Genomic DNA, 10,744 nt, shown 5'->3' with positions numbered 1-10,744 from the left:
GTCCTGGCATCCAGCTGGGGTCCTGATTCCCAATGATGATGTTAGGGAAGAAGAGGAGTCTGTTTGCCCACCTCACCTGCCTGTCAGGTGCGCTGGCCACATGTTCACAGGCAGCTGGTGAAGCTGAGTGTGGCCTCCAGGCTCCACCACCACCAGACTTCACCTTGGGTTCCTCTGAGTCCTGAGCTCATCAGTCTACCCTTTTCAATAAAAATGATTTAAGAAACGTTGTGATTTCATTTCTAAACCTTGGTAAGATTTCACTTGCATAAATCCTCGGATCAGGGAGGAAAGAAAGCCTTGGTCAGTTACAGGGGACACTGTCCTGTGGTCTGCAGTGCCTGTCTCAGTGGGTTGCTTCCTCAACACTTCATTCTGGATTCACGGCTCTTGTTTTCCAAGTCCCTACCCCATCTCCGCAGCGACAGTTCCCGCGGTGTGGAGCTGCCTTGGGCGGTGGCATTTCCAATGAAGATAAACATTCTTTGTTCTGTGGGGTGGTTGGCTGGGAAGTTTGCTTCGGGAGCTCTGCTAAGCAAGCCTAACTTTATTCCCGGGAAGGAAACCCGTCTCCCAACTTCCCTGCTTGTCTGGAGGCTCTGGGGCAAGTGGCCCGCGTCTGAGTCCAAGCCCACTGGACCTTTTCCTAACAGGTCTCCTAGAGGGAGTGTTCCTGGGTGAGGAAGAATGGAATTCATCCCAACTGGGTTCCCACAGGGGGTCTGGCAGCTCCTCGGGAGCTCCACGGGGAAGGAGGGGCGGGAAAGCGGGTGGTGAGGCGAGAAGAGGTGAGTCCACGAGGCTCGGCTACGGCTGTGCGTGTCCTCAGCCAAACAACTACCCTCCGCCGAAGGGAGCCCAGTGGGAAGCCACCTCTGACTTAGGGGCGAATAGCACGAGCCCATATTACCTTAAAACTGGCCCGCAGGGTGGCGGTCATCTGCACAGCAGGTGGGTGTGTGTCATTAAGAGTCTGGCTGGGAGACAAACGCATTGTGTGAACAGAGAACTTAGCTGTGGCCAGAGCTGTGTACGGGCGTATAGAGTTGTTGACACAGAAAAGGTAAAAAGAGAACTAACTCTCAGGTTCAGGTGAGCAGCAGCCAACCCCACCCACCCCTTGAGCTGGGGATGAGGGGAACGGGAAGCCAGGCTTGGAGGAGGAGGAGGCTCCAGGGAGCACTCCGACCCTGGGAGGGCTGCCCAGGGCACTGTCTTCCAGGGACACAGTGGTCCGAGGTGGGGGAGTTGGGAACTGCTGCCACGGCAGGAGGTGCCACCATGGCGCAGGGGTGGGTGTGGGGAGCTGAAGCAGCTGTGGGACAGGGAGAGCAAGTCCCTTCACCCAGCTCCGCTGTTGCTCCCTTGGCATGACCTCCGGGAGCTGGCAAAGCAGGCAGTGCTTGGAGTGCCAGACTCGGCATCACCTGCAGAGGGTGGGGGTGGGGGCGGGGGTTGGAGCTGAGAGCAGTCACCTAGGAGCTGGCACAGGCTGGGTCTCTTCTGAGCGTTTCTAAAATCCTTCATGCTACCTTTTCTGGAATGGTATTTATTGATAGGTGTTTGCCTATCTTTATGATATGGTGGTAAAAGTTCTGAAGGATAGGGCAGGGAGGCTCTAGGGCAGGGGTGGGCAAACTTTTTGACTCGAGGGCCACAATGGGTTCTTAAACTGGACCGGAGGGCCAGAACAAAAGCATGGATGGAGTGTTTGTGTGAACTAATATAAATTCAATGTAAACATCATTACATAAAAGGGTACGGTCTTTTTTTTTTTTTTAGTTTTATTCATTTCAAACGGGCCGGGTGGCCCGCGGGCCATAGTTTGCCCACGGCTGTTCTAGAAGCTTTCTCAAGGCCCAGGCAGGGCAGCAGCCCAACAGGATGCTCCAGTCCTGCCAGTGCCACCCTCACCCGCCGCCCTGAGGCTCCTCCTCTGAAGCCCCCGCCCGCTCGGGACTTCAGACACCTCCGCAGCTCCACCGGGGACTGCCACCACCTCTGCCGAGACCCTCGGCCCCGCTGGTCACCTGGGGAGGGTGGCTAGTGCTCGTGACCCACGTGCCTCTCTGTGGCCCCAGCTCTGCCCTGTGCGTGTGCTCTTCTCTCCTACCCCTGCCCCGAGCCTCTGCAACCAGAGGTCACAGCCCAGCGGAGGGACAGACGTGCGACCCCATCGTGCCACCTGGGGTCAGAGCCTGCTGCTCTGCTCACACCTTAGTGACGAGTGACCGTGGAGCTGCCTGGCCAGCCCTCTGCTGCCTAGGCTAGGGTTTCTTGGATGTGAAAACAAAACCAAACCCATGTGTGCGTTTGAACCACTGTAACACCGCCCTTTCTGCTAAATCACCAGATCTCATTCTCAGGGACACGGCCACAAGCGGCAGTTCACTCCAAGGACCTGCAGGCTCGGTGGGAGGCGGGCGGCGTCCTGCGGGCAGCGGCGGGGAGGGGGGGCGGGGGGGGGGGTCAGGGAAAGGCAAGTGGGTGCAGCAAAGGCATCAGACAGGGTTTGTGAGAGGGACTGCTCCTCCCACTGCCAGTGGGAGTGTAAGGGGCACGGCCTTTTTGGAGGACAGTTTGGCCACAGATGTTTTATGATGTAAAGTACATGCCCTCTGGCCCAATAGCATTTCCAGGTCTTTTTAGAGACCTCGCCCCCAGGTGCACAAGAGGCTTGTAAAGAATCTAAACTCCTGTTTTAGTGAGATTGTGAAATAAACAGTTGCACTCGTACTAAAAAGAATATCCTGAAGTAGAAACAGCTCCAAGACACACATTAAAAAAAGAAGCTGTAACAAAGTATACCATTTATGTAAAAAAACAAAACATAAACAGATTTGTGTATATGTGAGTCTATGTGTTACGGGTTGAATTGTGTCTAAGATGTTGATGTCCTAACCCCAGGACCTGTTACCATGGCTTTAGTTGGAAAGAAGATCTTTGTAGATGATCAAGGTAAGGTGAAGTCATAAGGGTGGGCCCAGCAGGCCTGGTGTCACAGCCATTAGGATGGTACTGAAAAAACTCCTAAAAACCGGAAAATAAGGAGTGCTGGGAAGGATGTGGAGGACGCGGAGTCTATGTGCACTGTTGGCGCATGTGCAATGGTGCAGCCACTGGGAAAACAGTGTGGAGGCTCCTGAAAAATGGAAAATAGAATTAACACACGATCCAGCAATTCCACTTCTGGATATATACCCCAGAGAACTGAACGCAGATCTCAAAGAGATATTTGCATTCCCATGTTTATTGCAGCATTTTTCACAATAGCCAGAAGGTAGGAGCAGCCCAAGTGGCCATTTGGATCAGCCACACTGGAAACGGACCCAGAGTGGAGGGAGCTGGCTCGGGCTATGGCTGAGAGCCACCAGCAAGCCCTGGCTCTGCCACCAGCTCGGTCTGTGAGTGGGCAGGTCACTTCCTGTTGCTCCGGCCAGATAAACACTGGCGCTTACTCTTCCAGCTGGCATGGCTCTCGCCTCTTGGGAACAACGGCCCCATTGTACCAGCCAGGCATGCCATGCGTGCCTCAGACTCATTCAGCCCGAGGAACCGTGGGGACCAGCTCCCCCAGAGTGGCCCAGGGACCCTGAGGTCAGACCTGTGACATCAGCACCCTCACACTGGCTGAAAGGACCCACACAGCTCAAGTTGTAACTCAATGGTTATCTGAAAGGACAGGAGCCCGGAATGAGGGTCCCTTCTCTGCTTTCCCACCTACGACGCAGCCAGCCTGTGTCTGGCGCCCATGAAGCAAGCCCTGCCCTCGGGGTCCTGCCCGAACGCCTCCCGGGCACACAGGTCCCTTTCACTGAGCTGATGCAGATGGTTCCTGCCAGGCACTGAGGGGCGCTCCCAGCGAGGCTGGCACTGGCCGATGCTGTCCTCTCGCTCTCAGGATGACCCTGCCTGTTGGCACCCTGTTCTCCTGGTTTCCTGCGTGTGGGTGTGTGAGTCTGAGGGGCAGGAACTGGGCAGGGTCCCACTCCCAGGCCAGCCTGTGTGAGGGTCAGTATGTGCCTGACCCCCGCATGGCGCCCCCTGCTGCCTGTCCCCACCGAGGGCAGACAGCTGTGCTGTGGATGGTTGTAGAAATGTCAGCTCAGCTCTAGGTTGGCTGGTGAACAGAGACATGGCCCTGGAAACAGGCAAATTCAGTTTGCTGACTGCATAAAGCTCTGAACTGAAACACGAACAGGGGCCTCAGGGCAAAGGCTGGGCGCTGGGACTTGCGCCCCGGACAGAGGCCGTGCGTCGTCGGTGCCTGCTCTCCCTCCAGTGGTGACTTGTGAAGACACCGTTGTGTGAGGCAGGCCGTACTGTGGGCAACTTGAGTGGGCAAAGGGTTAAGGCAGAGCTTTCTCCATTAATTTGGACTAAAATGGTTTCTCTTGGGTAGAATTAGCACTTTACTGTATAGGGGAGGGGAAATTTTCCTTCTTACCCTCTTAGGTTCTATACCTGAGTCCTGCAAATTAAAAGACCAACTAGCAGGAGAAAAGGTACAGTTTTTTATTATGTGCATGGTGGCTTCACAGAAAACGAGTGAGAAACCCAAAGAAGCTGCTAGAAAGGGGAGAAGTAACTAGACACATGAAGAATGTTTGGGGCCTTGGCTGGGCAGCTCAGTTGGTTAGAGTGTTGTCCCCATACCCCAAGGCTGTGGGTTTGATCCCCAGTCCAGGCAGACCAATAACCCAAGGAACTTTGTCTTCCTAACGGAGAGAAGACCAAGTTCTCGTTTTGCATCAGTGTACTTTGATATTAAGCTTCATTTTTTAACAATTTAATTCATTCAGCCCTGGCCAGTGTTTGATTCTTGGTCAAGGGCATGTACCTGGGTTGAAGGTTCGCTCCTGCCCCCCACCCCCAATCTGGGGCATGTGTGGGAGGCAACCAGTGGATGTGAGACACATGGATCTCTCTCTCTCTCTCTCTCTCTCTCTCTCTCTCTCTCTCTCTCTCTTTCTCTGCGAGTCTGGCCAGGCTAAGGCAGGAGCAGGAAGCTCGTGTGTGTGGCCTTCCTCACCCCCCATGGTTGATGGACACTGACCCCCAAAGAAACACCTGGGCTTCCTTAACCTCCAAACATCGCAGGACCTATTTAAGTGTATCCTTGTGGCTTCATGGCCATCGAGAGCCCAGCTCATGGGGGCAGGTGGCCACATCACCTGCTCTATGGCCTAGGCTGCCAGGCAATGGCTGCCCAGCGTGGAGGCCTGCGGCCAGGCAAGGGGCACCAGGAAGGAGAGCCAGGTTGGCAGGCCCCCGGCAGATGCCCTGCGAGATGGACTGGGTACGTGGTGCCCCATCTTGGTGACCGGGGCCCTCTGCTGGCGTCCTCTGCAGGCAGTGTCCTGGAGTCCGAGGCGCTCTGGTCCTGCCACAGGCCGGACTGACCGGAGGACAGGGACACTCCAGTGCCTCAGGGCTGAAGGCAAGGGAAAGCCAGAGCTGATTCTCTTTGGGGACACGCTCGCTCCACTGGGTGTTCAGCACTTTTCATCCACGGTCCTCCCGCCTGACAGACACCAGACACCTCAACTTCAAACGCAGGAAGGACAATACTCTCAACAATAAAGATTAAAAAAACACAGCTCTGGAGCATTGCACTGTAAATATCCAAATAATAATAATGATGATGATAAAATGGAATAATTTTTCTTCCAAAAAATGCAGGAAGGACCGATAACGGCACAGCCTCAGGGACAAACGGGGCCTCTTAACCTGTTGTCTCCCTCCTTGGGTAGACTTCTGTGTCTCCGCCCTCCTGTTAGCAAGGAGACTGAGCCGGGCCTCTGGCCCCAGCGCTGGCTCCTGCGAAGAAAATGCAACGTGTTGGCTCAGAGGCTGCCAACTGGTCACCCCCAGGCTGATTCCGGCCCCGACATGTTTGAATGTAGCCCAGCCAGCAAACAAGTTTACCATTGAACATTGGAGGTTTCTGATATAAACCTAGATTTCCAGCTTTTTTAAAAAAAATAAGAAAGTGTGGCAACAATGGGCCCTGGTTCTGGTAAGTGTGTGGAGCTGAACAGTGGCTGCCCCCAGGCTCCCCACAGTCCCCATCAGCCCCAGCTGCCTACCCGGCCGCAGCCCTCGCGTATCTGGTTGGGGCAGCAGCATCCCAGGTCCTTCAGGAGGTGCCTCCCGGGGCAGTGCCTGCCCAGCATGCAAAGGCTTGGCTCCGCCAGCAGGTGGCAGTGCAGTGCAGGGACTGGCGTTCTGGGCTGGTCTCAGCCTGGGAGTGGTCCAGGGCAGCTTCCCCTCAGGCGAGGACTTCTCATTTCTTGGTTTTTAAAAACAGCTTTGTGGTATAATTGACATACAATATACTGCACATATTTAACTTGTTACAATTTGACAGATTTGGATTTACATATACGCCTGCAAAACGATTGCAGTCAGGGTCATGAGCATAACAGTTACTCCCAAAAGGTTCCTCTTGCCCTCCCCCCACTCACAGATTTATTTCATTTTCTAGAAATGTTTGCCTGTCTCCTTTCCCTCAACATCATTATTTTGAGATTCGCCCATGCTGTTGCTTTTATAGTAAACTAGAGGCTCCAAGCACAAAATTTGTGCATTTTGGGGGAGGGGGGGTCCCTCAGCCCGGCATGCACCCTCTCCCAGTCTGGGAAGGGGCCTAAGCCATCAGTCAGACATCCCTAGTGCTCCTGCCACCACCACTACGCTCACCAGCCATGAGCCCAGCTTCTGGCTGAGCAGTGCTCCCCTGTGGGAGCGCACTGACCACCAGGGTGCAGCTCCTGCATTGAGCGTCTGCCCCCTGGTGGTCAGTGTGTGTCATAGCAACTGGTCATTCCACCGTCAGGCCAAAACTGGCTCTCTGACATCCCCTGAGGGGTCCTGGATTTTGAGAGGGTGTAGACCAGGCTGAGGGACCCCAACGGTGCACAGTTGGAGCTGGGGAGGGATGAGGGGCTCCAGGGCATGTCCAGCCCTTCTCACTCAGTCCCGATCAGCTAGACTCCAGCAGCAAGCTAACCTACTGGTCAGAGTCTGTCCCCTGATGGCCAGTGCATGTCATAGCAACTGGTCGACCTGTCTCCTGGTCAAACTCCCAAGGGGACACTTTGCATAGTAGCCTTTTATGTATATAGATGTGACTGTATTTGGGGACGGGCCTCTAAAGAGGGAATTAAGGTAAAATGAGGTCACTAGGGTGGGCACTGATCTAATCTGACTGGGTTCTACAAGAGGAGATTAGGACTCAGGCACACAGAGGGAGGACCATGTGAGGACACCGAGATGATAGGGAGGGGAAGAAAGGGAGGTGGAGGAAGGGAGCCTGCAGGATGGCTCGGAGGTGGGACTGGCTGGCTGATGTGGCCTCAAGTCCCAGCACCGGCACGGCGTCCTCCCCCCACAGGAGTGGCCCCCCCATCGCCCCACGGCGTCCATCGCCCCACAGTGTCCATCACCCCACGGCGTCCATCGCCCATGCTTTCTGTCACCCATATGCCCACAGCACAGGTCGCAGCCGGCCGGTGCTTTCTCTTTTTTAAAGCAGCCGGCCGGTGCTTTCTCTTTTTTAAATTAGACGTTGGGTGACGTTGGTTAACAAGACCATACAGGGTTCGAGTGTGCACTGGTTAGATGTGTGATCTGTGCACTGCATCGTGTGCCCACCACCCAGGTCAGACCATCTCTGTTGGCAGGGCCTTTCTGGAGCAGCCACAGGCACATGGGTTGTTTCCCATTTATCTCAACTGGTTTCTCCCCATCCTGCCCGGCTGGCTGCATCCATAGCCGATTAAATTCAACGGAGGCTGCGGCAAGAGGCCAGCCCTGGCCTCTCCCTTTCAGGGAGCTCAGGGCTCCTGGGGGAGCCAACCCCAGGGCCACATACCCTTTGATGGGACAGGTGAGGAGCAAAATGTAGTTGATCCTCTCTTTGGCCAGCAGGACCCACGGGGAGCAGCGGGAGTCAGGAGGGTCCTGGAGAGGAAGCCAGAAAGATGGCCGGGGCCCAGGACGGGGCCTGGGAAGGGCTCTCACTGTCTACCCTTTCACTGAAACCACTCTATGTCCAATTTGGCTCCTTTTTGTTGGGAACTGTGGGGGGATGCGAAGAGGTGTTATCTACCTGGTGATCTGCATACACATCAAACCACAAATGGCACAACCTGAGGGCTGGCGAACGGCCTTGGGTAAGTCAGACACAGTCTCTGGGCCTCAGTTTTCCTGGTTATGAGATGGAACTGTGACCATCTGCCGTGGCCCACCCAGTCCATGCAGATCCGAGCCAGAGTGAGGGCGGCTACCCCAGAGGATCAGAGGCACCACCTCCACGTGCACAGGGGCCCTCCCTCCTCCTCTTTCAAAGGAAGGGGTCGGGGAGCAGGCGAGCTGGCAGAGAGGGCCAGGTTTGGAGTGCAGGCCCATGGCGGGTGGGACAGCGCCTCCTTCTCCGCACCCTGCGTCTGGGCTCAGGAACTATCCTCCCTGCCCGTCCCCTGCCTTGGCTGTGAGCTCTGAGTGGCATCTCCTGAACAGCTTATCAGCAGGAGGGGTGTGTGTGTGTGTGTGTGTGTGTGTGTGTGTGTGTGTGTAGGGGGGACAGGGGGCACAGTGACCCTGGTCCCCTGGGGCGGGCTTGTTATTCCCCACACCCCAGGTGGCTAACAGGAAGCCAGCTCTGCAAGTCCCCTGGACAAGGGGATTTTTCTCCGTCTGCAGGAAAGCCCCGCGGGTGTCCTGGACCCAGCCCAGGCGGCCTCCTGCTGACAGTCGGTCCTCTGTACACTTTTGCTTTCCTTTCACTCAGCGTATGATCTTCCTGGTAGTGGTTCATTGCACACGCCCTCCGTGCGCTTTGATCCGGTGACCTCATCTCCACAACCTCTAAATCTCGGACTTCTAGGAAAGTGAAACCTAGCAGCGGCCCACTGTCCCCTGGGCCGGCCCGCTGACCCTTGGCTTCCTGACAGATGGGTCTGCGGCCAGCAGGGTGGCAAAGGCCCCTCCCTGCCCCCTCACCCCACCCCGGCCCAGCCCCCTTCGCTGCGGGCTCCTCCTCATGGTGCCCTGGCACCTCCTGCCTCGTCCCTCCCAGCGTGTGCCGTGCCCACCCTGCAGAGGCCCCGATTTTCCTCCTCTCCCCACACAGCCCCGGGACCTGTAATGTCACTTCCTCTTCGCTCTTCCTGCTCCCAGGGCTAAGACTTCCTTCTGCTTTTTCTCCCAGTGGTATTTCTTTTTTTCTTTTTCAGGGGAGAGTGCGAACGCAGTCCCCCACTACCATAAGTGATCCGTCACGTTTCCCATGGGGAAATGGCAGGAGTCCGCACACCTGGAGCGCAAGGGACAAGCTCGCCCTGGGAGAACCACCTTCTGATCATGGTCCTCCCCTGCCAGGTAGCTACCCCAGTGCTACTTTAGTCGCCTATTTTTTTTTACATTATTTAAAAATTAAGATAAAATTTACATACACAGTATCCACCCCTTTAAAATGTCAGTTCAAAAATATAACACTAAATTAAAGTGTGCAGTTCAGTGGTTTTTAGTTGTGCGACTCTCAGCACAATCAATTTTAGAACGTTTTTCTCACCCCAAAAAGAAACCCCAACCCCTCCGTTGTCACTCCCAGTGCTCCCTTCCCCAGCTCCTCGCACCCACGCATCTGCTTCCTGCAGATAAATACTTTCTTTTTGTACCATCTTTTTCTTTGCCAGCTTTTTGAGAATTAAGAAATGCTTCAATTAACTCTGGACATCCTACATTTTCTCCAGGATCCCAAGTCTCGTCAGCATCTGTGACTCCCTCCAGTTCAGGAAATACACCTTCCCATTCGTTACGCATTGGTCCAACACGCTTTCCACTACAAATTCTTCAGGCTCTGCCTCGCCAACGCTTTTACTCTTTCCGTCTGTTTCTTTCCCACGTTTTGTGATGCAGTCTTGTTGGAGGCCATTGTTTATTGCAGACTGAAGAGTTAATTCCCGCCTCTGAGCTGCTCTGGGTCCCCAATCTCGGCATCTCTGTGTGTTCCTCCAGTGCCTGACACAAAACACCTCGAACAACCCACTGCAGCACATACGCTCAAGCACATGACATAATCATAAAAATCATGCTAGTATTTAAATAAGATAAATTGCATCAAGAGACTCATATTAGACATTTGCTCAGCAAATTATATAAAAATAAATTATTTGAGATTTAAATATTAGCTATTAAGTGGAAAAGGCATATAATTCTGCAAAGACATCAAGTCAAAGGAAACTCAAGCTGCAGTAGCAAGTACACCCACAATTTCCGCATTTTGGCACAATAAAGGTTGGTTCCTCAGGCACATTACAGTCCAGAGCCCCAATTCCTAGTCAGCATCGCCTTCTCTCTTAGGTGTCCAGTGTCCCCTAGAACCTCCGCATCCTCCGCAGCCAGGAAGCAGGTGGTGGAAGAACGGGTGGAGCCTTGGCCCAGAAAGAGCACATGTCCTTTCTCTCACGGTCTATGGAGAAGGTTTAGAATGCAGTCCCAGGCTGGGCGGCTGCTTCCCGGAAGCTTGTCCTCACTTGGAATCTTGCTGAGTACCGGTACCTTTCGGATCCAAAAGGTACTGTGTCACGGGGACACTATATGTCAATGGAGCCGATAGGCGTGGAGGCCGTGCACATTGCCCACACCCCCGCTCACTGCACACGCCATTGTCCTGTTCTAAACCACCCTTGAATCCTTGCCCTCGTCTTTCTTTATTTCCTGTCTGATGCCCCTAGAT

The 10,744-nt window shown here is 54.5% G+C and overlaps 1 non-coding gene across 1 annotated transcript; it reads right to left on the bottom strand.

Annotated features, from left to right (window-relative positions):
* Positions 1-9,236: 9,236 nt before the first annotated feature.
* LOC111823248 lies at positions 9,237-9,392 on the bottom strand. Its single transcript, XR_002826255.1, has one exon. It is a non-coding gene; the product is annotated as a U1 spliceosomal RNA (small nuclear RNA).
* Between the last annotated feature and the right edge of the window lie 1,352 nt (positions 9,393-10,744).

Source organism: Myotis lucifugus, unplaced genomic scaffold, assembly GCF_000147115.1.
Source record: "Myotis lucifugus unplaced genomic scaffold, Myoluc2.0 scaffold_430, whole genome shotgun sequence".
Classification (NCBI taxonomy): Eukaryota; Metazoa; Chordata; class Mammalia; order Chiroptera; family Vespertilionidae; genus Myotis; species Myotis lucifugus.
Note: the sequence above shows the minus strand (reverse complement) of the source record. Positions and strands in the feature narration are given on the sequence as shown.